Here is a 23,414-nt window from a genome sequence, read left to right as displayed (position 1 = left end):
CTGTTGTTTTCCTCTATTTCTTTGCATTGATCATGAGGAAGGCTTTCTTATCTCTCCTTGCTATTCTTTGGAACTCTGCATTCAGATGCTTATATCTTTCCTTTTCTCCTTTGCTTTTCCCCTCTGTTCTTTTCACAGCTATTTGTAAGGCCTCCCCAGACAGCCATTTTGCTTTTTTGCACTTCTTTTCCATGGGGATGGTCTTGATCCCTGTCTCCTGTACAATGTCATGAACCTCCGTCCTTAGTTCATCAGGCACTCTGTCTATCAGATCTAGTCCCTTAAATCTATTTCTCACTTAAATCTATTTCAGCATTTCATAAGAAATGCTGGGCTGGAAGAAGCACAAGCTGGAATCAAGATTGCTGGGAGAAATATCAATAACCTCGGATATGCAGATGACATCACCCTTATGGCAGAAAGTGAAGAAGAACCAAAACACCTCTTGATGAAAGTGAAAAAGGAGAGTGAAAAAGTTGGCTTAAAGCTCAATATTCAGAAAACTAAGATCATGGCATCTGGTCCTGTCACTTCTTGGGAAATAGATGGGGAAACAGTGGAAACAGTGTCAGACTTTTTATTTTTGAGGGCTCCAAAATCACTGCAGATGGTGACTGCAGCCATGAAATTAAAAGACGCTTACTCCTTGGAAGGAAAGTTATGACCAACCTAGATGGCATATTGAAAAGCAGAGATATTACTTTGCCAACAAAGGTCCATCTAGTTAAGGCTATGGTTTTTCCAGTGGTCATGTATGGATGTGAGAGTTGGACTGTGAAGAAAGCTAAGCGCCAAAGAATTGATGCTTTTGAACTGGGTATTGGAGAAGACTCTTGAGAGTCCCTTGGACTGTGAGGAGATCCAACCAGTCCATCCTAAAGGAGATCAGTCCTGGGTGTTCATTGGAAGGACTGATGATAAAGGTGAAACTCCAATAGTTTGGCCACCTCATGCAAAGAGTTGACTCACTGGAAAAGACCCTGATGCTGGGAGGGATTGGAGGAAGAAGGAAAAGGGGATGACAGAGGATGAGATGGCTGGATGGCATCACCGACTCGATGGACATGAGTTTGAGTGAACTCTGGGAATTGGTGATGGACAGGGAGGCCTGGCGTGCTGCAGTTCTTGGGGTCACAAAGAGCCAGACATGACTGAGTGACTGAACTGACCTGAACTAGGTCATGAGGGTGGAGCGCTCATGAATGGAATTAGTGGCTTTGTACACAGAGAGCTCCTTTACCCCTTCCAACATATGAAAACACAGGGAAAAGATGGCTGTCTATGAATTAGGAAGTGTGTCCTCACCAGACACTGAGCATGCTGGTGCCTTTCTCTTGGACTTTCCAACCTCCAGAACTGTGAGAAATAAATTTCTGCTGTTTATCAGCCACCCAGTTTATGATATTTTTGTTACAGCGGCCTGAGCAGACAAAGACATTTCCTTCCTCTTTTTCTTGGACCATCTAACATCGCAAGGGGCTTAAACAACACATCATAGTCTGCCAGAATTCCACTCTCCAGTCACCAGGGACCCAGGTGAGTCTCTGTTTACTGTGTCTTTCCTGTCTAGGATTTGCTGGAGCCATCAGTTTTCCACTGTACCTCTAGCCCAGCTGTTTAGATATTAGCAGTGCACCAACTTTTATGGTTTCCTGCTGAGCAGCATGGGACTTTGAAAAAAAGATGGCCCCCAAAGTTTACACAATTTGCTGTCCTCTATTAGAACATGTTGCTTAGGTCCCTAGGCTACTAACTAATGCTCACCTTTTCAGTAGCCTTTACATCCATGCTCCCACAGGGTCTTTCACCCAACCAAAGAATATCTAAGCATCTCATTGTTTCTCAAATGACAACCACTCTACCTTTCTTGAATTCTAGGGTCTTTTTAGGATGTGGGCATCTTTTCTTCTTCATATTCCTAAAATAAATGGTACCTTCTTCCTCCCACAGTGAAGTTTAAAAGACCATTAAGAAGGACTTGGGCTTCAGAAACATAAGAATCTTTCCATTTCTCTCTAGGGAGTGGAGATAGAATGCATTTTTTTCCTTCTTGATAAATTGCTCACTCCATGAATAGGAGACTTTTTAATAGAGAATAAAAATTCTAATACAAGTTAAATTATCACTGCAGGTCACTGTTATATCAAAGATGCATAGAACAAGCATGCATGCTTTTGTTAAATTCATCTCCTGCATATTGTAAGGATTTCTTCTTTAGCAATGACCTAAATGTAAAAATCTATGCCAAATTGTTTTAACTTTTGTAATTTATTTTTTAGTGATTGCAAAAAAAAGTGTTTCAGTAGACAGTCCAGAAAGGAAACATTGCCAAGCCTGCTGCCAGAGAGAGAATTGGAAAAGCCAATCTCATAGGACTCTCTTGAAAACCAGCCACCTTTAACAGTCCCCTGATATCCTCACTCCATTGGTTTGGCAGTAAATTCCCAGGACCAGTGTGCAAGGAAGGAAGATAGAAGTAGCCCTGTGGTATGGTACTTGGCTGTGATCACTCCATATCACTTTATGCCTGGTAACTCAATAAAATTGCTTACCATTATATTAAGAGGCATAACTGCTCATAAAAGCATATCCATAGTACTGGAGGACTTAGGCCAGGAGAGGTTGTGTATCTCAGTTATACTCTGTGTCAAGAACTCCCCTGTGAATTAATTATTCAGATAATGCTGCTGAGTCCAGACCACTGGCCCATTGTCACCAATGGTCTGGTCTCAACAATATTACCTGAATAATTCAGGTAATTTCCTAATAATTAAGGCTAGTTCCTCCTTTGGGAGAACATCCCTGGTGGGTTTTCCTACTCATTGATCTCAGAATTGTTAAATAATGGTGAAACTCAATAGAGTTTAGGTTTAAATATTTTCTTTTCCTGGAGACTCTCTGGCTTCTAGCCAAAGGCATTTATTCCCTATTTAGTTTTCTTTGAGTTGAGGTACAAAGGTGATATGGATGTAGGGTAACATGTCAAGCCACAAACATAACCTGCTCTGTAATAATATACTCCCACACTGTTATCTTATGTTGACATGGTAGGATTCAACTTCTAATCCTGTTTTCCTAATTCTAAAATGAAGTGGTTTCTCTCTATTAAAGATCATCCTCAACTGAAAGTCACTAAAACATCTATATGTCACAAGGGCTGCTGCTGCTGCTGCTGCTGCTGCTGAGTCGCTTCAGTCATGTCCGACTCTGTGCGACCCCAGAGACAGCAGCCCACCAGGCTCCCCCATCCCTGGGATTCTCCAGGCAGGAACACTGGAGTGGGTTGCCATTTCCTTCTCCAACGCATGAAAGTGAAAAGTGAAAGTGTAGTCGCTCAGTCGTGTCCGACTCTTAACGACCCCATGGACTGTAGTCCACCAGGCTCCTCCATCCGTGGGATTTTCCAGTCAAGAGTACTGGAGTGGGCGGGGAGGGTGCCATCACCTTCTCCGTCACAAGCGCTAGCCCAACACAAAGCTCTTAATCTGAAGTTTACCTTTTTAGAAAGCCTGTAACTCGAAATTTGACCTTATCACCTCAGGAAATTAATTTAAAAATCTGTCTCTACAGTGTTACATGTGCTTTTTTTTTTTTTTTAAATCAAATTTTATGAATTTGACTTGGATTATCAGAGAAATTATTTGCTCACTGAAACACCTTTTTTTTTTTTTTTTTTTTAATTCCTTCTCTTTCTTCCTTAAGATATAGGGAAAAAACCTGTTTTGGAAGGAACTCAATCTGAAAGATAGCATGGGTGTGGGCCTCCTTATATCAAAGCCTCAAGGAATTCACTTTCAGCATGTTTATGTGTCAACGGAGGCTTCTGAATGCCACCCAGTACAGGCTGTAGTGTGTGCAGAGTAAAGCCAATTGGCACTGAAGACTAAAAGCCTCAGGGCTGAGTTAGGGAGGGAGGAAGAGAATATTAACAACCCAGAAACCTGTTTGGATCATGACAGGTGGCTGTTGATTAGAGCAGGCATATAACTCACCTGGGGGCCTTAGTGGAAATGTCATGCCTTATTTTAGAAAGAAATTAGATTCAGTGATGGGAGATACACTTTAGAGACTAAATAGCACACTAATTGGAGAAGGCGATGGCACCCCACTCCAGTACTCTTGCCTGGGAAATCCCATGGATGGAGGAGACTGGTGGGCTGCAGTCCACGGGGACCCTAAGAGTCGGTCACGACTGAGTGATTCACTTTCATTTTTCACTTTCATGCATTGGAGAAGGAAGTGGCAACCCACTCCAGTGTTCTTGCCTGGAGAATCCCAGGGACAGGGGAGGCTTGTGGGCTGCCGTCTATGGGGTGGTACAGAGTCGGACACGACTGAAGCAACTTAGCAGAAGCAGCAGCAGGACACTAATAACATATTTCAAGTGTGTCACTTACGAGCAAGATTGATTTCCAAATTTGCTTTTAACAAAGATTAAAATAAAAATAAAACCTGATAACAAAATGGTGAATCAATGAAAAGAAATGTGTGAAAGCGTAATGGGGGATTATGCGAGATACTACTCCTGCCACTAAATTCTATGAAACGCTAGTTTTTTAAAATATTACTTGAAAATTACTTAAAATTTAGTCAGGTGCAGGCAAATCTATTGGAATAGGAAATATATCAGTGGTTGTATAGGGCTGGAGATGGGATCTGGGATTAACTATAATCTGGCATAATGGACCTCTTGGGGGTGAAAAAATGTTCTAAAACTGAATTGGGAAGATAGTTGCCTACCTGTATAAATTTAATTGGGAAGATAGTTGCCTACCTGTACAAATTTAATTGACTGTATGGATCACAACAAACTGTGGGAAATTCTGAAAGAGATGGGAATACCAGACCACCTGACCTGTCTCCTGAGAAATCTGTATGCAGGTCAGGAAGTAATAGTTAGAACTGGACATGGAACAACAAACTGGTTCCAAATAGGAAAAGGAATATGTCAAGATCATTGAAGACCATTGAAGTGACAAATAGATTCAAGGGATTAGATCTGACAGAGTGCCTGAATAACTATGGACAGAGGTTCATGACATTGTGTAGGAGGCAGTGATCAAGACAATCCCCAGAAAAAGAAATGTAAAAGGGCAAAATGGTTATCTGAGGAGGCCTTACATATAGCTGAGAAAAGAAGAGAAGCTAAAGGCAAAGGAGAAAAGGAAAGATATACTCATTTGAAGGCAAAGTTCCAAAGAATAGCAAGGAGACATAAGAAAGCATTTCTCAGTGATCAATACAAAGAAATAGAGGAAAACAATAGAATGGGAAAGACTAGAGATCTCTTCAAGAAAATTTGAGATACCAAGGGAATATTTCAAGCAAAATGGGCTAAATAAAGGACAGAAAGGTATGGCTCTAAGAGAAGCAGAAGATATTAAGAAGAGGTGGCAAGAATACACAGAAGAACTGTACAAAATAGATCTTCACAACCCAGATAACCATGATGGTGTGATCACTCACCTAGAGCCAGACATCCAGGTTGTGAAGTCAAGTGGGCCTTAGGAGGCATCACTACGAACAAAGCTAGTGGAGGTGATGGAATCCCAATGGAGCTATTTTAAATCCTGAAAGATGATGCTGTGAAAGTGCTACACTTGATATGCTAGCAAATTTGGAGAACTCAGCAGTGGCCACAGGACTGGAAAAAGTCAGTTTTCATTCCAATTCCAAAGAAAGGCAATGCCAAACAATGTTCAAACTGTTGTACAACTGCACTCATCTCACATGCTAGCAAAGTGATGCTCAAAATTCTCCAAGCCAGGCTTCAACAGTTCTTGAACCGAGAACTTTCAGATATTCAAGCTGGATTTAGAAAAGGCAGAGGAACCAGAGATCAAATTGCCAACATCCATTGGATCATGGAAAAGGCAAGAGAATTTCAGAAAAACATCTATTCCTGCTTTATTGATTATGCCAAAGCATTTGACTGTGTGGATCACAACAAACTGTGGGAAATTCTTCAAGAGATGGAAATACCAGACCACCTGACCTGCCTCCTGAGAAATCTGTATACAGGTCAGGAAGCAACAGTTAGAACTGGACATGGAACAACAAACTGGTTCCAAATAGGACAAGGAGTATGTCAAGGCTGTATATTGTCACCCTGCTTATTTAACTTCTATGCAGAGTACATCATGTGAAATGCCAGACTGGAGGAAGCACAAGCTGGAATCAATATTGCTGGGAGAAATACCAATAACCTCAGATATGCAGATAACACCACCCCTATGGCAGAAAGTGAAGAAGAACTGAAGAGCCTCTTGCCAAAAGTGAAAGAGGAGAGTGAAAATGCTGGCTTAAAACTCAACATTCAGGGAACTAAGATCATGGCATCCAGTCCCATCAGTTCATGGTAAATAGATGGGGAAACAATGGAAACAGTGAGAGACTATTATTTTGGGCTCCAAAATCACTGCAGATGGTGACTGCAGCCGTGAAATTAAAAGATGCTTGCTCCTGGGAAGAAAAGCTATGACCAACCTAGAGAGCATTTTAGAAAGCAGAGACATTACTTTGCCAAGAAAGTCTGTCTAGTCAAAGCTATGGTTTTTCCAGTAGTCATGTATGGATGTGAGAGTTGGACTATTAGGCAAGCTGAGGGCCAAAGAATTGACGCTTTTGAACTGTGGTGTTGGAGAAGACTCTTCAGAGTCCCTTGGACTGCAAGGAGACCCAACCAATCAATCCTAAAGGAAATCAGTCTTGCATATTCATTGGAATGACTGATGTTGAAGCTGAAACTCCAATATTTTGGCCACCTGATACAAAGGACTGACTCATTGGAAAAGACTCTGATGTTGGGAAAGATAGAAGGCAGGAGGATAAGGGGGCGACAGAGAATGAGTTGATTGGATGACATCACCAACTTGATGGACATGCGTTTGAGCAAGCTGCCGGAGTTGGTGATGGACAGAGAAGCCTGGCATGCTGCAGTCCATGTAGCCAGAAAGAGTTAGACATGACTGAGCGATGAACCTGTACACTATAATGGGCAGATTGGCCTGTACACTTGTGATGGGCAGATTTTATAATATACAAGTTATACTTCATAAACTTTTTAAGAAAATTAACAAGGTGCAACTTCATGATATTTGACTTAGAAATTATTTCTTGGATATGACCCTAAAGCATAAGCAACAAAAGGAAAAATAAACTGGACTACATTAGAATTAAATACTTTTGTGTTTCAAAGAACAAAATCAAGGGAATGAAAAAGGCAGCCTGCAGAATGGGAGAAAATATTTTAATATCATGTATCTCATAATTGGTTAACATCCAGGATATATAAAGAACTCTTTAAGCTCAACAACAACAAAACTAACAACTCAATTGAAAACTGAGCAAAGGTCTTGAATATGCATTTTTCCATAGAAGATATGCATATGGCCAATAAACACAAGTAAAGATGCTCAGCATCACCAAGCATCTATTGCTGCTGCTGCTAAGTCGCTTCAGTCGTGTCCGACTCTGTGCGACCCCAGAGACGGCAGCCCACCAGACTCCCCCATCCCTGGGATTCTCCAGGCAAGAATACTGGAGTGGGTTGCCATTTCCTTCTCCAATGCATGAAAGTGAAAAGTGAAAGTAAAGTCGCTCAGTCGTGTCCGACTCTTCGCGATCCCTTGGACTGCAGCCTTCCAGGCTCTTCTGTCCATGGGATTTTCCAGGCAAGAGTACTGGAGTGGGGTGCCATTGCATTCTCCGTCACCAAGCATCAGGGAAATACAAATTAGAACCGCACAAGATACCTCTTTACGTACATTAGAATGGCCACTATAAAAAAACCAAAAAACAAAAACAGGAAATAACAAATGTTGGCAAGAATGTGAAGAGATCAGAACCCTTGTTCACTGTTGATGGGAATGCAAAATGGTGCAGCTGCTTTGGAAAACAGTGTGGAAGTTACTTAAAAATAGAATTGCCATATGATCCAGTATTTCCACTTCTGAGTATATACCCAAATGAATCAAAAGCAGGGTCTTGATGAGGTATTTGTACAAGCATATTCATAGCAGCACTATTCATAGTAGGCAAAAGATGGAAGCAACCAAGTGTCCATCAGCAGATGAATGGATAAGTGAAATGTTGTCTATACCTACAAGGAAGTATTGTTCAGCCTCAAAAAGGAAGGAAATTCTGAAATATGCTATAACACATGTGAACTTCTGGAGAAGGCAATGGCACCCCACTCCAGTACTCTTGCCTGGAAAATCCCAAGGACAGAGGAGCCTGGGAGGCTGCAGTCCATGGGGTCGCTAAGAGTCGGACACGACTAAGCGACTTCACTTTCACTTTTCACTTTCCTGCATTGGAGAAGGAAATGGCAACCCACTCCAGTATTCTTGCCTGGAGAATCCCAGGGATGGGGGAGCCTGGTGGGCTGCTGTCTCTGGGGTCACACAGAGTCAGATACGACTGAAGTGACTTAGCAGCAGCAGCAGCAGCAGCACATGTGAACTCCAAGGACATTGTTGTTGTTTAGTTGCTAAGTCATGTCTGACTCTTTGCGACCCCATGGACTGTCCACCATCTCTAGGAGTATGCTCAAATTCAAGTCCATTGAGTCGGTGATACCATCCAACTGTCTCATCCTCTGTCATCTCCTTCTCCTGCCTCAGTCTTTCCCAGCATCAAGGTATTTTCCAGTGAGTTGGCTCTTTGCACCAGGTTCGAATCAAGCATAAACAAGGTTATTATGCTAAATGAAATATACCAGTTACAAAAAGACAAATATTATGTGATTTCATTTGCATGAGGTTCATCTAATAGTCACAATTCAGAGAAACAGAAAATAGAATGATGATTCTTAGAGGCTGAAGGAGTGAGAGGGGAAATGGAAGTCACTGTTTAATGGGTACAAAGTTTCAATTTTGCAAAATGAAGAATTCTAGAGATGACTGTTGGTGATGTGGCACAACAATTTAATATCACTTAACTGTACACTTAAAATGGTTAAGATGGTAGATTTAACATTATGTATATTTTACCACAGTTAAAAACTTAAAAGGGCTTCCTTGGTGACTCAGATGGTAAAGAATCCGCTTGCAATGCTGGAGACCTGGGTTCAATCCCTGGGCTGAGAATATCCGCTGGAGGAGGGCATGGCAACACACTCCAGTATTCATGCCTGGAGAATCCCCATGGACAGAGGAGCCTGACGGGCTACATCCATGGGGTTGCATAGAGTTGGACACAACTGAGGGACTAAGCACAAAAACTTAAAAGGGGTTAAACACTTTTTTTTAACTAAATATGCTTCTCTATTCTAAAACCCCCTAAACTGGTTTTATCTACTCTAGTCCTGGAATACTAGGAGTCATAAATAAATTGTTGTGGGTATAAATGCATTCAAGATTGTGTTAATCAATTCTGAAATTGCCTGTGCTTTTCCTTTGGTTAGTACATCTGTTGTCATGGAGTTAAGTCTCAGTTTTTTGCAGATAATCTTACTTAGACCAACTTCACAAATTCTGGTCCTGCAGTTCTAACTTCTTGATGGTATTGAAATAGAAGAGAAGGGGCCAGGACACAGCCTTTAAAAGAATGACACATCCCAAGGACATGACATAAACTGATTAGAACCAAATAAGTCCAAGATGGCAGAATAGCTGACTTCCTCTAGACCTTGAGCCTCAGTATACACTCATTGTAATACATCAACAAGCTAAATGACATACCCACAGGTGCCATGACAGTTCCAAGACTGACCATAAAGGTCAAAACATTGTTGTTCAGTCACTGAGTCGTGTCTGACACTTTGTAACCCCATGAACTGCAGCATGCCAGGCTCCTCTGTCCTCTACTATCTCCTGGAGTTTGCTAAAATTTATGCCCATTGAGTCAGTGATGCTATCTACCCATCTCATCCTTTGTCACCCTCTTTTCCTTTTGCCTTCAATCTTTCCTAGCATCAAGGTCTTTTCCCATGAGCTAGCTCTTTGCATCAGGTGGCCAAAGTATTGGAGCTTTACCTTCAGCAGTAATCCCCTTGATGGATCACAGCCTTGTAGTGGCAAAGGGGCTTGCATAACTTAATTAAACTATGAGCCCTGCCGTGCAGGGCCACCCAAGACAGACAGGTCATAGTGAAGAGTTCTGGCAAAATGTGGTCCACTGGAAGAAGAAATGGCAACATACTCTAATATTCTTGCCTGGAGAACTCCATGCTCAGTATGAAAAGGCAAAAAGTGGGCAGAGGCCCTTCTTGGAAATCCTCACCTCTCCCTACAAGTTAATGGAATACTCCTCCCACTCAGCCTATGGAATTATCCACCATATAAAAACTGACAACTCCATACTCTTGGGCCACTTTTGCCTTCTGAGATGGCCTACACTCTTCTGTGGAGTGTGTTTCTCTCTGAATAAATCCACTTCTTGCCTATCACTTTATCTCTCACTGAATTCTTTCTGTGATGAAATGTTAAGAACATGATGCATTAACTCCTGAGACTGGGTGTGACCTTGGTGAAAAGACTGTAGGTTCAAGTCCCAATCTAAATTGCATGGTTTACCCATTTTCACTGGAACATCACCAAATTACCCCAGAGTCACCATGGGTAAACAAAAATTCATATTCTTTGTAAATAATGTTTGCCTCTTGAAATCCCCGGTTCTCCCTTTGGTCTCAGTCATCCTCCTATTTATCATGGCTTACATCTGTGGAGTTTTTTTGGATCCTACCTATTTCTCAGTAACAATCATTGGTTTTTCTGCCTTCACTCTTTTCTATTTCTAAACATACTGTACGATATTGGCAGGGAAATTTAAATCTTAAAACATTCAGATAAGTCACAGTTAATCCTAACCCACATACCAAAGTAATCTCTGACTATTATCAAGCTTAATTCTCTTCTTCTACATTAAGTATGTTCTACTTATTCTTCCCTGATGGCTCACACAGTAAAGAATCTGCCTGCAATGTGGGAGACCTGGGTTCGATCCCTGGGTTGGGAAGATCCCCTGGAGGAGGGCATGGCAACCCACTCCAATATTCTGGCCTGAAGAATCCCCATGGACAGAGGAGCCTGGCAGAGTACAGGTCCATGGGGTCGCAAAGAGTTGGACATAACTGAGCGACTGAGCGACTAAGCACAGCACTTATTGTTCATACTCTAATTTTCATGTTTTTATTCCCTTTCTAAATACAGGGGTCTTCTCCCTCTTTCCCACTTAATAATCTCTTTCCATCAAATGTTCCTTGATTGTTACAGCCTGTAGTCATCTCAATCTTCTCTGAATGATTCCCTTGTCACTCACTATCTCCTCTGGACCACATAGTGAATTGTGAGCTGTCAGAACCAGAAAAGCATAACAGAAGCAAACCCAGGATGGGCCTGGGGTCAGATGATAAGCAAGTGTTGATGAGAGGCCGTTAGTTGAGATGGGATTGTGGTCAAGATCAGACAGTGAATTAGCACAATAGAAGAAACACATATGAATAAAAGGAGACATGAGAGTCAAAGTCTTTGGAAAAGACGGAAGAACAATAAAGAATATAAACTGGAGAAAATCTTAAGTATCCCAGCTTCCAATTAAGAACTCTAGTCACTATGCCTTGCGATCTTAGGCAGCAGAGCAATTCATGGGAAGGGTATGAAGCAGTTCATGTGGCTCCTGACAGACATGGATTCTAATCCCAGTACTGCCACTTACTGTCTCTGTGATTTTAGGTAAACTACTCAGACTTCTTGATCCTTGTATTCATCTCTAAAACAGGGTTGGTGAAGGTGAAGTCGCTCAGTCGTGTCCGACTCTTTGCAACCGCCTGGACTGTAGCCTACCAGGCTCCTCCGTCCATGGGATTCTCCAGGCAAGAATACTGGAGTGGGTTGCCATTAACGACACCAATATTAGAGAACTATTCTGATAATTAGATAAAACTGAATAATGTAGGTAAAGATCCTGTAGATGCTCAGTAATCTACTGAACATTTACCTATTAATCCTTTATTCTGGCTAAGGTCAATTGCTCTGTAGGTGCTGAGTGAAAGCTACCTTCATTTTGAGTTATAAAGGTAATATTACCACTTTATCATTGTGTGAAGGGGACTTCCCAGATGGCACTAGTGGTAAAGAACCAGCCTGCCAGTGCAGGAGTTGTAAGGATGCAGGTTCGATCCCTGGGTTGGGAAGATCTCCTGGTGGAGAGCATGGCGACTTACTCCAGTATTCTTGCCTAGAGAATTCCATGGGCAGAGGAGCCTGGTGGGCTATAGTCCAAAGGATCCCAAAGAATCAGACACGACTGAAATGACTTAGCATGCATGTATGTAGAGGCATTCACTGTGTAGTACACTGTGTAGAATAAAGTGTAGTGTCAATGAATGTCAGCCTACGTCTTAAGTGTGCAAGAAATAAAATAATACCTTAATTCCTTTTTTTTCCTACCATCTTTTCTTTTGTCCTACCATCTTTTCCTTTCTTTCTATTTAATTTGACTCCAGTGTGGACTGGATAGGAAATTCAATCTCAGCGGTTCTTGGGTTCTCCACCTCCTTTCAGTTTTCAGTGAAGAGTTCATTCAGAGTCTTTCATGAAGCCTTTAGGAAAGTCTTGATACTCATTGGTCCCTGTCAACCCTGAATAATGCCGGGAATCCTCTTTGCCCAATACTCCAGATATTTTGCCATGCTTGGACTCTAAGGTCAATCTAAGAATGCTGGATCAAATTCCAATATCACAGGAAGCCACATGGAAAGAAGAAAGGAAAAGAAAGGAAGGGTGAAAGGAAGGAAGAAGTCATTAGCTCAGGGATCTCTGGTTTTGCTTGTTAGACAATGAATCATCAAAAGAAAGTCCTATATTCTAGGCAGAAATGAAAATCTCTGGAGAAAAAGGAATGTTAGAGAATGGCAGAAGGCCTAAAGCCATGGAAAAGCCTGAAGTTCAGAGTATTATAGAGTTTTTTATTTGCAACTTGAACTTTCTCTTCCTCTGATAGAAGAGACATACATTGTTCAAAGGGTATTTCCAGTTGACTCAGACAAAGAGACGTTATGGGTTTTCTGAAGCAGGAGAAGCACAATACTTCTTGTTTTGACTCTGTCCTAACTTGATTACTTAACTCATCTTTGGGGGCCCATTTATTTTTTTTTTAATCTGTAAAATGGAAGTGTTCTAACCAAAACTATTAAAATATATTGAATTCTTAAATTCTCTGGAACCATTTTCTAGAAAAAAAATTATTTTAGAGGGTGGGTTTTGCTATAGGTTTCAGAATCACAACTATAAAAGGAAACAATTATCTCCTCCCTCACCCAACTGTCATTGCTCTTTAGCCCTGCCCCTGTTACAGCCTGGATGAATTTCTGTTCTGATTTATAGTTATTTGCTGGCGGGTTTTATCTCCTTGTTTACTGCTAGGGTTTAAATCCTTTGTGGAACTGATTCAGCTATCTAGATATCTCTCCTTTCCTTCTTTTCTCACTCCCAGCTTACAGTCTCTTTGAACATAGTTAGCTCTAGTGAGAATTATTTATGTGATGGAAATAACCATAAGTGAATGGAAAAGGAACTCAAGAATTTCCTCTGAAGATTGTCTTTATTGACTGATCTTGGAAAGTTGTTTCTGTCACCCACAGTCTAACAAACTGAAACTGCCTTTGTCCTAAAATATTTATTTAAAATGTTTTGCTGTTGTATTTAACTCGCTGTGTTTTCTTTTAAAATCTCACAACAAGGCTGAAAAGTAGATTTTGGAAAACAAAGGCTCAGAGCGATTAAGGGGCTTGCCCAAGAGCATTTAGTTTGCTAAGATGCAGAATAAGAACATGACTCCAAATATTTCAGATTTCAAAGCCCACTTCTCTGAAGTAGAAATATTTCCCAAATCCTTTAGAAAGAATTAGTGGTGATTGCCTTACAGTTGAAGAGACAAACTATTTTACTGAATATATATGAAAGAAAAAGAGCAACAATGGTGAATTTGGAGACAAAATTTCCTTCTAGTTCAGTCTAAGCAGGATCTCTGATTTTAAGCAGCTATTTTGTGATATAGAGCATTAAAGTCTAGCCTTGAGCTTGTAATCATGGTGCTTACACAGGTTTTCCTGGAGTTTGCAAATGGTTGTAAGCAACAGAAATTTTCAGTGAGAGAAAAAGGAAAACATTTTCAATATAAAGATCAAGGAGAGAGACTGATTGGCCCAATCCCATTAGAATGATTTAGACTGAAAATAATATCCTTTTGCTTTCAGCTTATTCTGAGTAAGCAACTATTTTCAACAGGCATCCCATAATGGGTCCCAATTCTCAGAACACTGAAAACCCTTTCAACAAATTCTACAGGAAAATGAAGTCTACTGTTTGTGAGGGGAAGGAAAAGATAACCAGCATTACACACTGACTGTTAAGGTTGTAATAAACACTCTATGGAATGTCTCTTACATGTATATTGTGCTTTCAATACACAGTGAATATGTATTTGAACATTAAATTTGTCTCCCCCCACCACCAAAAAACAGATATTTATGTCAAACTAAAAATCAGGACCGAACTTATATGTCTGTCTTTGGAAGTCACTTTGCTTAAGGATCTTTTATCTTCTGGTTCAGTAAGGACTTTATTGATTATTGAAAATTTGGCTTGAAGTTTTAATATGATATAAATATGGAAGTTTTAATATGATATGTAATCAGAAGTCAGCTCATCCACTCACCCCCTGTTTATACTTGAAAATAAATCATAGTGTAACAATATCCTTCAGAAACTTGTCATCATGGACACACCCTAGGAATTGTCTGCTGTGACTAACTGCTTACCTCATATAGGTAAGGTCACTGACTGCTTTCATTGTTATTTCAGGCTTTCTGACTCAAACTTTGATTCTAGTAATTATGGAGAATAAACAAAATTTTGGATGAGAAGCATTAATTCTTTACTTTTTGGTAAATAGGTATAATTTTTGGTTGTATATAAATAGTTTTATTTATTTATATACATAAATAAACTATAAGTAAAATTATTTAGTCTTTAATAGAATTTTCTAACTGGAGTTCACAGTTTAGTAAATGAATGAAAACCTAATTTAAAAATCTATATGTTATAGAAAACAGATTTATGGTTACCAAAGGAGGAGGGGAGGAATAATTTAGGTGTGTGGGATTAACAGATACACACTTCCATATTTAAACAACAAGGTTTTATTGTATAGTACAGGGAATTATGGACCTTCCCAGGTGGTGCAGTGGTAAAGAGTCCACCTGCCAATGCAGGAGATGCAAGAGACATGAGTTCGATCCCAGGGTTGGGAAAAACCCCCTAGAGATGGAAAATCTCCAGGATTTCCTTGGGAAAATCTCATGGACAGAGGAACCCAGAGGGCTACAGTTCATAGGGTCACAGAACTGGATATATCTGAGTGATTGAGCACAACAACAGGGAACTGTAATCAATAACTTGTAATAACCTATGATGGAAAAGAATTGGAAAAAATAAAGAATATATATATGTGTGTGTATAACCAAATCACTTTGCTATATAACTGAAGCTAACACAATATTGTAAATCAACTACACTTCAATTAAAAATTCTTAAAAATCTTATGTCTTTGTTGTCTGCCTCCAATGCGGGAGACCCGGGTTCGATCCCTGGGTCGGGAAGATCCCCTGGAGAAGGAAATGGTAAACCACTCCAGTATTCTTGCCTGGAGAATCCCATGGACGGAGAAGCCTGGTAGGCTACAGTCCATGGGGTCGCAAAGAGTCGGACACAACTAAGTGACTTCACCTTCACCTTCACCTTCATGTCTTTGTTGTACTTATGTTCAGTGTTTTTCTATAAATTATAATAGTATCTTTTGCTAGCAAATAGTCTACAAAATTGTAAATTGATAAATGAATGAAAGTTAGAACTGTTAAACAATTTCAAGCTGTTTCCAAGGATGATTCAAATTTGACGGGTTCAGCTCCCAGGATCTATCACTCTTTAGGGGTGGGTGAGTATGCACACACATGTGCCTATGCCTGTCTGTGTGTGCAGGGGATGACACTATAAACCACAGATCATAAACTAGTGATTATTGTCACAGATGTTTTTTTATTTCCTAGCACAAATGTTTTACACAATCAAGTTCATTGTAAATATTTATAAATCAGTAGATATCAATAAAATCAGATTTCTGAAATCTCTTAAAAATGAAGAAAAATAGCAATTTTGAGCCTACAAATTCTCATGGCAAAAACTGGATGGAGTTAGGGAGAGTGCAGAAATAACTGCAGCCCATATTTTCTAATTGTCCCCTCTTCCCTCATTGCTATACTTTATGTTCCTGTTTCCTGTGGGTGTTCGAGTTTCAGGCCTTTGCTTTGAAGAAAATTCTCTAAGACTTCCTTTTAACGTGGTACATTAGTCACTGACTCTGTGGATAGTGACTCAGAGTTGAGAAGTGTTAGAGAAGTCTCAGGACAGCTCTACAGCCAGGTGAGTTGCTGAGGAACAACTGTTCCAGTACCTGCATAGGTTCTCCAATAGCCCAGCTCCTTGGGACTCACAGGATGAAGAGCCATCCTGGAAGAGGAAGAACACCTTCTCAAATCCTTTCCTAGGTGGGAAGAAGGGAATCTGTCAAACTTCAATCGCCCTTGGAAGTGGCTTGAAATTGTATAGTAGTCCTAACCTTTACTCATTTATCAGTTTTTTATTTTGTTGATATTTGCCAGTAGAAAGGTTTTATTACTATATATAGAAACCCTCTGAATATACGTATGATAAAGACATAGATTTTTAAATAAAGTTTTCATTTATTTATATAAAGCCAACAATCTGGATTGGAAATACAGCTCTTGTTTTCTTTTTATCCTTTGCTCTGGGAGGAAAGTTTCTGACTATAAATTTATTCTCAACATATTTGTTTACTAATATAAGGATATATGTATATATAGTGCATATAAACCAGTGGGATTGGCTTATATGGAATAAAACAAAACAAAGGAAAGTTTGGCAATTATCCTGATAATTACTTTGATAAAAACAGCATATCTAGTTCTATTACATGATGGATATTTTGGTTTTAAATTAGTTTTATTATACTAGGCCTGAATTAATTAACCAGGTAATTTGGCAAAGTGGCAAAAGTCTCCTTCAAGATGAAATGGGTATTCCATGTTTAAGCTTTCAGGTGGATTAATTTTAGAAATTTAAGGTCACAAAATTCCTTAGGGCCATAACGGATGTCACCCTTCAAAGAATTTTGATTTTGTGTTTGAGCCATTCCTCTCACCCCCCAGGAGAGTGTCTGTGTGTGAGAGAAAGGAAGCCAGCACTGTGCGGATATGAGTTGTTGTGAAGTTGAGCTCAACCAGCAGTACATGGTACACAGAAGGGCTGTGTCTCTTTAATAAAACACCTCAGCTTCCCTTCTGTCCTCTGCCTAAGTTTGGATTCTAGGTTTCTTGTCAGCAGGCGATGATGGCTTTTAGGAGGTGCCAATCCCACTTGCAGATACTGTTGCTCTAATTCTGCCTAAATTGTAGTTGCTGGCCTTGGGTCATGACCTCATACAGGAAGTGCTTTCAGTTCCTCCAAACATGGTATGTGGATGAGGGGGCAGAGTTTAGCACACAAATACTCAGCTGCCAACTTTTCATGTTTACAAGGGATCAAAAATAGGTCACTTAAGGTCAATAATACATCCTTTCTTCCCCCTCCCAAGGAGCAAATAGTGTTGTCTTACAGTCTAGGTGAAATATAGTCTTCCACTCCAGAGCTATATTTGGAGTTTATCTTTAATGCTAACTAAACACATTCTATAACTCTTATTCATGTCAATGAATTGCAGGAATAAAGTGACTTAAATTTAACTTGTTTACATGTCTGATCAACTTTCTGGGGCAAAGTTTAAAGCTGCAACATTTAGAAATGGGGAGAGGGAGTGAAAACATCTTGTTTGTTTTTGAGGTGTGACTGATATTTGACTATAAATTAGTGTTTGAATAGAATGGTAGAAAAACAAAAAACAGTGTTGACAGGTGTCTCAGAGGTCATGTCCAACCCTCTTCCTGAGGATGCATGAATCACCAGCCCACTCTGATTCCTTCTCTCTGAGCTGCTGCATTTTTTTTCAGGTTTTGCTACTTCAGGAAACCACAGTTGTTGGCTGATAGAAAAATTGCAGCAGCTCCATAATATGAGAGAGCTATTTCTGCCAGTGAGGTGTTAACAGTATCTAGTATATAACAGACCTGGCACTATAAGAAAAGACTGTTCTTTGCTATCAAAAAATTAAAAAGAAAAAACACAAAAAACCTCTTTTTTTGGAACTTTTAGCTCTGAGGTTTCCCATATACCTAGGAATACTAATATTATTTCTCTGGTGAATAGACTTGGAAACACAGTAAAATGTTTTCTTTACAACATTATCATTTCCATTAATTGGAGCAAGTGTTGATCAGTATAAATTATTTATGTGAGCACTGGGAGCCACCTCCCTAGGTGCAAGGCAATCTGTAAAAGATTTGCTATTATGCTAGTGAATGAGGTGGGAGGGGGAGAAATGCATTTTATGAGTCATAAAGCTTTAGGAACATTAGTTTTTATGTTTGCATTTGAAAATGAACTCTTGGTGAAATGCACTGTAAAAGAAACATGGAAACCCAAATTCGCTAACAGCATGCATCAAAATAATGGTGGAAAAGACTTAAAGTCTGCTGACATGCCAAATATGATGATCAAATAATAGATTAGAAAAGGTCCTTAAGACATACATAGAAGGACTTAAAAGCGTAGCAGGATTGATTGGCTCATGCCTTAATTTGATTTCTAACAAAATATGTCTATTGGCCACAGCTTGAGGGGCAAGGGAAAGTGAGAAAAGAGAATGGACAGAGAAACAGCATCTAATGGACTTCTCTTCACCCTTATTGGTGTCACTGTAAGAATCTTGTTGTAGCTGTCTATAGGCAAGGTCTAGCTTCCAGGGATAGCTAGGTAATTCCCCTACTGCAAATAATTGATAAGCACACCATTATTCTGATGTTCCATATATGTTAATGCATTTAATGCTTGCATCAAGCCTGTGAGGTAGGTATTATCATTAATCCTATTCCACAGTTGGAGAAACTGAGGCACAATGAGGTTAAATGTCATGTGCTACATCACACAGGAAGTTTTAATAGAAGAGCCAAGAAGTGAACCCAGGTGGTTGAGTTCTAGACACTGCGCTCTTAAATCATTGTACTAAATGACCTCTTAAAGATTAGTTCTGTGTTTTACAAAGTCTGATCTAAAATTAACCTGCATTAGACTTCCTGGAGTGTTTCTTAAAAGTTTCCTAGGCTAGTGTATCAGAATCTCTGGGAGTTGGGCTTAAGAGTTCACATTTAGCAGCTTAGTTTTGTGCACTAAGATTTGAGAATCTACTATTCTGAAGAATGGGAGCAGGAGCTAGAGAGAAGCTGCAGTGTAGGTGCAAAAGCAAGAATTCCACCAAGGCAGAAACTATATTGCCTTCCCTGACCTAGCCTTGGAAATCATGAAGCATTACTTTATTGCAGTCTGCACATTCTGGACCATATTCGAAGGAGAAGAATTAAACTCCATGTTTTTGTGGGAAAAGTGTCAAAGAATACAGATCTCATTTAAAACTATTACAGGTGGGACTTGCCTGGTGGTCCAGTGGTTGACTGCTTCCACTGCAGGGGGCACAGGTTTGATCCATGCGAACTGAGATCCCACAAGCTGTGCAGTGTGGCCAAAACAAAACAAACAAACAAAAACTCATTACAGGTGCTATGGGAAAAACATGATAATAATAATATTTAACATTATTGAGCACTTAATGTATCAGATCCTCTTCTAAATATTCTATGTAAATTACTCCAGTCCTCCCACAACCCTATAAGATGGACTATATTATAATCTCTACTGTAAGGAATTTGAGCTTGTATAACTTTCCTAAAGCATAACTTGCCAGAAAGTAATGGTCATTGGATTAAAAGCCAGGCAGCCTGGCTCCAGAAATATTCTCTTATTCACTACTGTACACTACATAACTGAGAGACATGGGATCTAGTCCAAAGCACTAATTTGAGGAGGACTCTGTTATGTTCCAAGTGTTTTCCATACCCAAAACCCCATTCTGAGGAGAGATGACTACTCAGCTTTGTTTCTGCAGTCTATCCTGATTGACCAGGAAAGGACATCTCCCTGTGGCCATCATCTATAATAACCCTAAGGTCTGGTGACAGAACTACTGGACAGTTACTAGGTGAACCCATCGGATCCTCCCTCCCAGAACTTGCAAGTAAGTCTATTCAAGGATAGCCAGTTATATGTCAGTGGAAAGAAGTCAGGAGACACACAGAAAATAACTCAGAAAGGTGACACAGGAAGCAGAGGCCCTGGGAAGCAGAAATTAAGAAGCAGACAGGATAATAGAGAGATATGTGTTTATATGAACAAAAGCAGTAAAAGCAAGAGCAGAGAAGAGAGTAGTTAATGCCACAATAGCAAAGGACTAGAGCAAGCAGACAGGTGCTACTGTCTAAGGCATGTTTGCCATTGTGAAACTAGCAGACTGGAGCTGCTGTTGCTGCTGCTGCTGCTGCTAAGTTGCTTCAGTCGTGTCCGACTCTGCGCGACCCCATAGATGGCAGCCCGCCAGGCTCCCCCATCCCTGGGATTCTCCAGGCAGGAACACTGGAGTGGGTTGCCACTTCCTTCTCCAATGCATGAAAGTGAAAAGTGAAAGTGAAGTCGCTCAGTCGTGCCAGACTTTTAGCGACCCCATGGACTGCAGCCCACCAGGCTCCTCTGTCCATGGGATTTTCCAGACAAGAGTAATGGAGTGGGGCGCCATTGCCTTCTCCGAGAGCTGCTGTTAGGTACCTGCAATATTTAGTGCTCAATGAAGCTTGCAGGTGCTACCACTAAAGTTCCCTGCCCTGTGGATCCTTGAAACAAATCCTCATTTTCTGTGGTGAGCCTCTCTCTTTCTATTCTCTACTCTTGAAGTGCCCTCACCAACTGACTGTGATGCTAATAAATCACATGGCCCTGGATAGGTCACTTCCCATTTGCTTCAGTTTTGTCATTGATAAGATGTGAGGCAGACCATTTCCAATTCCAAAATTTATTATTCTGGACTTCCGCGTGAAGAGGTCGGTCACAGTTTGGTTGTGAAGTCATGACAGCTCCCCACCCACTTTATTATCTACTTCCTTTCCAACCACAGAGTGAGTTAAACTTGAGACTTCTGTCTCCTAAGGAGTCCAACTGCAGTACCAGCATGCGAATTAGCTGTGTGGCCTCATGGAGGACCCCACGCAAGCTTCCCTGGTTTTGTGTGGTGTTTTCTGTCAAACCAGCAGGCGAGTGTGTGTGTGTTGACCCTGTCTTCTCTCATTTCACAGGAGGCCTTGTTTGCTGGAGAGAGATGAAAATAAACTATGGAAAGTTGCAAACATGCTGATGGGAACTGAGGTAAAACGTGGAAAGGCTGCTGGGTTTAGTGTGGTCAGAGGTGACAGGAACTACTGGCCAGGAAGGAAATTGGGAAGGGATGGCTTTATAGATTCTACTTAAAATTCTGTTTCATCTCAAGTAGGATTTACAGTAGAACAGACTAGCATTTGCATTTCAGAGAAATGAAAACAATTAAAAAAAAAAAAAAAGAATTTTGGTCCTGGAAGGGCCCAGAAGGATTCTTGTGTTAACCTTTGCCCCATCATACACTTCCATCCTCCCCTTCCCTACACGGGTTTGGATTTGGAGGAAACCATAGGCATAGCTCCAGATGGAACATTTGGAGATCTGGAAACAGTCTTGGCTCAGAGGTCAGCTTATTGTGTGACTGTGGACAAAAACTTCTTGTAGTTCTGTTTTTCCACTTGTATACTAAAGATGATTGTTTTTTTGCTTATGTTGCTAGAATTTTGTGCCAGTTAATGACATATTGGTCTCTATCCTCCTCATTTTCTCAGTCAATCCCTTGCACTAAGCCAAATGTTTAGAGAGGGATACAGGTTAACTCTTTTCAAACCTTCAAGGAATTGTTTTGTGAATCACTAGTGTATTGAACTAAATAGCATCCTTGTATGGTCCACTTAGAGAGTAGAGCACCAGAAATGCACTGAGTAGTCTGAATGGTACCCTAGAGAGCTGAAAGAGTTAATGGGCTTGCCTCTGGTAGTGCTGATTGGATCCCAAGACATGACATAAGACACAGGAGAAGGAGAAGGAGAAGGCTAAAATAACTTTACATGAGGAAAAATTTAGCAGTCCATTAGTAACAACTGGATTGCACTTCACTTTCACTGCCTCTTTCCCTGCCCAGTCTCACACACACACACACACACACACACACACACACACACGCACGCACACACATCTTGGTATTATACTACTGACTGCAATGAGAAGGTCAAACTGAGCTGAGTGAAAAGGTGCTTTGAATTCTTGGTGAAAGAAATAGATACAACCTCACCCTGGACTGCCCCTTTGTATTTTAAAAGTTCATTGGATGGTGGGATTTTTTTCTCCTTTTCTCCCCCTATTCACAGAAACCAAATAACTCACTGAGTTAGGGTCAGGGTTGATTTATTTCTAAATACTTGGGAACTGATGAAGAATGAGGTTTCGGTAAGTATTCTATGAAACCTAGAATTAAAGGTAATAAACACCACTGATTACCCATTGTGCTCAATTGCCAAGGTTTTGCAGCCCCATGGACTGTCCAAGGAATTTTCCAGGCAAGAATACTGAAATGAATTGCCATTTCCACCTCCAGGGTTTCTTTCCGACGACCCAGGGATTAGCAGGAGAATAATGTCAAAATTCCTGAAATTGAAATTCACTGAAGAAGTTTCCAACCTAAGTATGCTACCAGTAGAAAGTAAGCTTCCTGGGAGTGAAAGCTTCAGATAGTTTTTCTGTCTGTTATTCTGAACCTGAGGATGTTGTGAAACAAAGGTTGTCTGATGTCCTGGTGTATTTGAGAAGTTATCTGTTAATATGACAGAACAGCTCAAGACTCTTTTTCCATGTTCTTCTTCTTTTTCTGTGTCATGCTGTGTGCTCACTCTTCTATCATCCCTAATGCATTTAATTGGTTGAATGAAAGTTGCCAAGAAAAATATTTTGTTAAAAATATTCAACATTGTTATAATTCTGATTAAAATGATCATAGTAGAGTCCTCAGGGTTAAAACACAAAAGTAACTTTTTTGGTTGTTGTTCACTGGTATATCCCAGGTAGTATAGTGTATAATTAGAATTAAGTAAATATTGGATGAATGAGTAGGTGAACATTATTTTTCACATTTCTCGCTATTTTCCATCCTTATTTTTTAGCCATATGTCATGACCCAGAAGATACAATAAATGAGTGAAGTCAGAGCTGAGTCCAGATTCATGCCCTGGGTTTGGGGTAAGAACTGTGACAAGTGGGAGAACACGTGTTGCAGTGAGAGTGGGC

The 23,414-nt window shown here is 40.3% G+C and overlaps 1 protein-coding gene across 3 annotated transcripts in view; it reads left to right on the top strand.

The window, feature by feature from the left end:
• The first annotated feature begins 300 nt into the window (after nt 1–300).
• The window catches only part of TMC1 (transmembrane channel like 1), a 288,903-nt gene continuing 265,789 nt past the window's right edge, over nt 301–23,414 (top strand). For 2 of the 3 annotated variants that reach the window (XM_060409365.1, XM_060409363.1), the window contains exons 1-2: nt 301–1,536; nt 21,353–21,422. The gene's annotated coding sequence lies outside the window, so the exon portion shown is untranslated. Of the gene's footprint in view, nt 1,537–19,874; nt 20,245–21,352; nt 21,423–23,414 lie in introns of those variants that run through there. The other variant, XM_060409364.1, reaches the window with a different exon arrangement.

This window comes from Ovis aries, chromosome 2 (assembly GCF_016772045.2).
Source record: "Ovis aries strain OAR_USU_Benz2616 breed Rambouillet chromosome 2, ARS-UI_Ramb_v3.0, whole genome shotgun sequence".
Classification (NCBI taxonomy): domain Eukaryota; kingdom Metazoa; phylum Chordata; class Mammalia; order Artiodactyla; family Bovidae; genus Ovis; species Ovis aries.
The sequence above is the reverse complement of the archived record's forward strand: the minus strand, read 5'-3'. Positions and strand labels throughout refer to the sequence as shown.